Source organism: Plecotus auritus (assembly GCF_963455305.1).
Source record: "Plecotus auritus genome assembly, chromosome: 4".
NCBI classification, from domain to species: domain Eukaryota; kingdom Metazoa; phylum Chordata; class Mammalia; order Chiroptera; family Vespertilionidae; genus Plecotus; species Plecotus auritus.
In genome coordinates, this window is record NC_137775.1 from 26,354,207 (window position 1) to 26,360,206 (window position 6,000).

The 6,000-nt window shown below is 49.3% G+C and overlaps 1 protein-coding gene across 4 annotated transcripts in view; it reads right to left on the minus strand.

Annotated features, from left to right (window-relative positions):
- The window catches only part of IL20RA (interleukin 20 receptor subunit alpha), a 59,685-nt gene extending 57,706 nt beyond the window's left edge, over window positions 1-1,979 (minus strand). For all 4 annotated transcript variants that reach the window (XM_080663779.1, XM_080663777.1, XM_080663778.1 and 1 more), the window contains exon 1: window positions 1,675-1,979. The gene's annotated coding sequence lies outside the window, so the exon portion shown is untranslated. The remainder of the gene's footprint in view (window positions 1-1,674) is intronic.
- Window positions 1,980-6,000: the final 4,021 nt, after the last annotated feature.

Consider the following 6,000-nt stretch of genomic DNA (forward strand, 5'->3'; position numbering starts at 1 on the left):
TCAATAACAAACAAATGCAAAAAAATAAAACAAGCAATTCGATTAAAAAATGGGTAGAGGATCTGAATAGACATTTTTCCAAAGAAGACATACAATTGGCCAACAGGTACATGAAAAGATGCTCAACATCACTAATCATCATGGAAATGCAAATCAAAACCACAATGAGATATCACCTCACATCTGTCAGAATGGTTATTATAAAAAAGACAAGAAATAACAAGTGTTAATGAGGATGTGGAGAAAATGGAGCCCTCTGCACTATTAGTGGGAATGTAAATTGGTGCAGCCACTATGGAAAGCAGAACAAAAATTCTTCAAAAAATTAAAAATAGAGCTACCATATAATCTAGCAACTCCACTTCTGAGTATTTATTCAAAAAGATACAAGTGCCCCTAGGTTCATAGCAGAATTATTTACAATACCCAAGATATGGAAACAACCTGTGTCCACCGATGGATAAAGAAGATGCAGGGTGTGTGTAATGGGTTACTACTCAGCCATAAAAAAAGAACGAAATCTTGCTATTTGTGACAACCTGGATGGACCTTGAGGATATCATGCTAATTGAAATACAAATATTGTATGATTTCACTTATATATGGAACTTTTAAAAGCAAAACAAATGAACAAACAAAACAAAACTGTACTCATAGATACAGAGAACAGACGTGGTTGTCAAAGGGAGGAGGGTTGGGGGGTGGGCGAAATGGATGAAGAGGATGGAGGTACGAACTTTTAGTTACAAAATAAGTCATGGGGATGAAATGTGCAGCATGGGACTATCATCAATAACACTGTATTAACGCTGTATGGTGATAGACGGTAATAGACCTATGTGGTGATTATTTAGCAATGTACACAAATGTGGACTCATCATATTGTACATCTAAAACTAATGTAACATTCTATGTTAATAAAAAGGGACTCCCAGAAAAATAACTTTTTCTCTCTACCAGAAATACAGAAGAAAAAAAGAAATGTTAATGAATCATCTGGTTACTGGAGTCCAGCTGGTAGAGTTTAAACTTAAAAACAAAACCGAAAACACAAGGTAAGCTCTTTCCAGAAAAATCAAAATGCACAGCATATTTCTGTTCACGGTCGTACCGGAAAAGGAAAAAACGACGTGCCCAGGAGAGGGGATCTTACTTGAAAAACGTTGCTTTTTTCTAGACCCCGTTCCTTAGGATCAGACCCTTTCTGGGAGGTTTTCCTATTTTTCTTTTTCTTTTTTTATTGTATTTATTGGGGTGACATAAAGCTCAGACCACCTCTAGCTCCGCGGAGCTCCCTGTCTAAGTGCACAGGTCCGGGGCCAAAGCGCGCAGTCCGCCCGGCGCGGGCGCGGCGGGGGCCTGCGGCGTCGGGCGATAGCGTTGCGCGGTCACCGTCTCCGACGGCAAGGTGTGAACTGTGGGTAACCGTAACCGCACAAGTTTCCTCCACCCGCGGCAGCCCCCGCCAGAGAAAGTGTGAAACGCGGCGTCCTGCAAACTTGACCCAGAACCAAGCGCGGGAGTGGTGGCGGTGAGTTTCTCCCTGGGGCTTCCCGCTCAGACCCCGCGCCTCCCGCTCAGCTCGAGGAAAAGCAAAACCCCGCGGGCGGGACGGACTCGACTCGGCCACTACCGGGTCCGGAGTCAGGCGGCGCCCGGGGGCCATGCACCTACCTGCGCGTCCCCAGGGTGCGGCCGCGAGCAGCAGCAGCGGCGGCAGCAGCAGCGGCAGGGCCGCGCGGCCGGGCACCGGAGCCCTTCTGGCCGCCACGGTCGCTGGGGTTCGGGAGCCCGACAGAGGCGGCGTGGCCAGGTCACATCTCTGCGAGCGGCCGGCAGCGTCGTACGTCCCTTCGGGCCGCAGATGGCGGCGGCGCGTTGTCCCCTCTGCGCCCTGGGCCCGCGGCTCGGGCTGCGCTGGGCGCTCCCAGAGGCTCAGCGCCCAGGGAGGCGGTGCCAGGTCCGCGCCCCACCCGCGGCGTCCCGCAGCAGCCCAGAGCTGGATGCCAGGCAGAGGGGAGGGTCCAGGTGGTTCCTGGTCCCCAGCCACTCATAGTTTCAGTTTGAGCGTGTGAGAGTTTATCTTCCCAACCAGTGAGGCCAGGTAACACCTCACTCTAGTAAAGAGGAGACCAGCACCGTGAAAAGTGAATCATGCCTTATGGTCACCGCCCTAAAACTTTTGAAATGTCAAAGATTGGTGCTGGAAGAAGAATGAAATGGATTATTTATTTCTCAACATACTGTCAGGCACTCCGCCACACATTGCATTTGATTTCATTTAATCCTTGCCAAAGCAATAAGGTATTGTCCCATTTTACAGATGAGGGGAGGGAGGCTCAGAAAGTGAGGTGTCAGGCCTGGATGAAGTCTCCCAAGCTAGTGAGCAGTGACGTGGGGACTTCCAAACAGGCCTGATTATATGTCCCATCCTATCTAATCCTATCTAATAAAAGAGTAATGTGCAAATTGACTGTACCTCCGCTATACCCACAAGCCACGCCCACCAGCCAATCAGGAGTGAGTATGCAAATTAACCCAACCAAGATGGCTGAGGCCACAGAGAGAGCAGGAGGCTTGGGTTTCCCCAGCAATGGAGGAAGCCACGCTTCCCACACACCTTGGCCGGCACAGGCCTCCGCTAAGGCTACAAAGTTTCAATTATAGAAGATAAATAAATCCCAATAAAAATGGTGGCCGCCACGGAGCTGGAGAGAGCAGGAGGCTAGAGTTGCCCCCAGCGATGGAGGAAGCCAAGCTTCAGCTGCCCTGGCCAGCCCAGGCCTCCACTCCAGGCTACAAAGTTTCAATTATAGAAGATAAATAAATCCCAGATACCAGGGCCTCCACTTGGGTCGCCGGGCGGCATGGCTGGCCTGCAAATAACCACGGGCCCCTCGCCCAGGCCGCCCCACGCCCCAAGGGAACTCCCACCCTGATCTGGGACACCCTTCAGGGCAAACCAGCTGGCCCCCACCCGTGCACCAGGCCTCTATCCTATCTAATAAAAGAGTAATATGCAAATTGACCATCGCTCCAACACACAAGATGGCTGCCCCCATGTGGCCAAAGATGGATGCCCCCATATGGACACAAGGTGGCCGCCACAAGATGGCCAGCAGGGGAGGGCAGTTGGGAGGGACCAGGTCTGCAAGGGAGGGCAGTTGGGGGCAATCGGGCCTGCAGGGGAGAGCAGTTGTGGGGGATCAGGCCTGCAGGGGAGGGCAGTTAGGGGTGACCAGGCCTGCAGGGGAGGGCAGTTAGGGGTGACCAGGCCTGCAGGGGAGGGAAGTTAGGGACAAACAGGCTGGCAGGGGAGTGGTTAGGGGGTGATCAGGCTGGCAGGCAGAAGTGGTTAGGGACAATCAGGAAGGCAGGCAGGCGAGCAGTTGGGAGCCAGCAGTCTTAGATTGTGAGAGGGATGTCTGACTGCCCGTTTAGGCCCGATCCTACTGAGATCGGGTCTAAATGGGCAGTTGGACATCCCTGGAGGGGTCCCAGATTGGAGAGGGTGCAGGCTGGGTTGAGGGACACCCCCCTCATGCATGAATTTTGTGCACCGGACCTCTAGTGCTCTTTATAATGGGAGGGCAAGGGCAGGGGTTGCAATTAAGAAACATGTTGAGCCCTAGCTGGTTTGGCTCAGTGGCTAGAGCTCAGCCTGCGGACTGAAGGGTCCCAGGTTTAATTCCAGTCAAGGGCACATGCCTGGGTTGTGGGATTGATCCCCAGGACGTGCAGGAGGCAGCCAGTCAGTGATTCTCTCTCATCATTGTTGTTTCTATCTCTTTCCCTTTCCCTTCCTCTCTGAAATCAATAAAGATATATTGGAAGGAAGGAAGGAAGGAAGGAAGGAAGGAAGGAAGGAAGGAAGGAGGGAGGGAGGGAGGAAGGGAGGGAGGGAGGAAAGAAGGAAGATGTTGAAATAGCATGAGGAAAACCTGAGAGCAGGCTCGGCTCCAGTCCTTGAAAGGAGTAAAGATTGGGCACAGCCTGAAAGTAGAATAAACGATTTACTTCAGATGTGTTACATCTCTTTCCCTCACAAATACCTGTTTTCAGATGTACAAATAAAGAGAAATGACCCTGAAATTCGATCAACTACTTTTATCTTAGAAAAGAAGAATCTTCAGTAATTGAAAAAAGATTTTATTTTTTTGGTGGGAAGGAGTGAGAGGTTGGTCAAGATTGTCAGGGTCCCCTAAATATGCTACCGCCCCCTCCCCAGAAAGAATTGGAAACAGGATGAATCCAGGTCCGGTTGTCCCTTTGGCCAGGACTTGGCTTTGTGATGCAGAACCTAAGACTGCAAACTGCATTTCTTGTCAGCAGGTCCTTGAGGTTCCACCACTAGGGGGCGCTGAAAGGGAGAGGAGGAGCTCAGAGACTTACAGCTTCCTCTTTGTGGTTCTTGTCAGCAATGCCTCACAGGGTCTGTATCCTGGCGGGAGCAGCTGCTAGTTTCCTGTTTCTTCCTGTATGGCCAGCATCAGCCTTGGCTGGTGGTGCCCCATTCCCAGAGGTCTGAGTTCCAGTTTCCTGGCTTTCTCCTCCAGGATGTAACCCCCTCGTCTTCCCTTTGTCCCTTCAGCCCTAGAACTGCTTTTTGTAGTTACTCTCTGTCTCAGTTTCAGAATCCCCTTTTTGCTTTTTTAGTTCTCCAACATCTGTTTAACCAATTCCTCATAGCAAATTCTTTTGTTAAAGTAAATTGGTCTGTTTTCCTGGCTAGACTCTTACTGATTCACTAAGACTTTAGGAAGGATTGAACATTTTAGGAAAGACTCTAGGGCAGGGGTCCTCAAACTTTTTAAACAGGGGGCCAGTTCACTGTCCCTCAGACCGTTGGAGGGCCGGACTGTAGTTTAAAAAAACACAAAACTATGAACAAATTCCTATGCGCACTGCGGGCCCGGGACGAGTCGGCTGCTAAGCAGGACAGGCAGCAGCACCCAACGGGCCAGATAAATGTCCTCGGCGGGCTGCATGTGGCCCGCGGGCCGTAGTTTTGAGGACCCCTGCTCTAGGGGTTATTAGTACATCATCAGCATTGAAAGGGTTAGCTAGCTAGCTTAATTAGGCAGGTTTAGAAAGTTTTAGGAATGATAGGGGTCTATAGAAGAGGAATATAATAGAGACTTGAAGATGCCAGGGTGTTTATCTTTCTTGCATGGAGGATAGAGAAATGGCATAGACAAATAGAAATAAACCTGGCCTGTGCAATTAAGACAGCCATAAACCAAGGGTATCTTGGGCCTGAGCAATTAAAGTGACCAAAAGTTAGGCCAAAAGTAGCCCTGACCTGAGTAACTGGGAGGGCCATAAGATAAGGCTTTCTCTGCCAACGCAACTGGGAGAGCTCTAAGATAAAAGTGACTCCAACCAACCAGATAAGGGCAGAGAAGGTGGGGACACCACGTGGGCTTGGAGCTTTGAAAATTAATTCTGTGTAGCAGAATGACCAATAAGGAGAGGTCAGGTTCAGACAAAGAACTATAGCCTATTGAATGCCTCAAGACAAAGAAAGCAGCCGTCACCCCTCTCAGGGGCCCCTCTATCCATCCAGGAGGGACAGAGTCCTAGGTTTAGAATTTAGAATTAGGTTTTAGAGGTAATGTCTGCTTGCAATAAAGTTTCTGCTTGCAGTAAGTTTCTGTACTTTTCACCTATCACCTTTCGTCCGTGGCTTCATTCTTCTAAACCATCGAGACAAGAACCCAGGAATTCACGGTGTTCCAATTCAATTTTCACGTTTCAGCATTATCTTGAGTTGCTGTTCTTCCTAACTGTAAATTACATTAGTTTAGCTCCGTCGTTGTCATTTTAAGTCTGGTGGATTAAATGTGATTCATATTTGCCACAAATATATTTTGGGCCAATTATTATTTGGTATCTAAGCTTTAGGACTTGTATGCATTTCTGTTCAAACATGAATAGTTCATGGTCCGAAAGGGGTTAAAGCAGACATATACATGGCCCTTCATCCCTTCTCCCTGACCC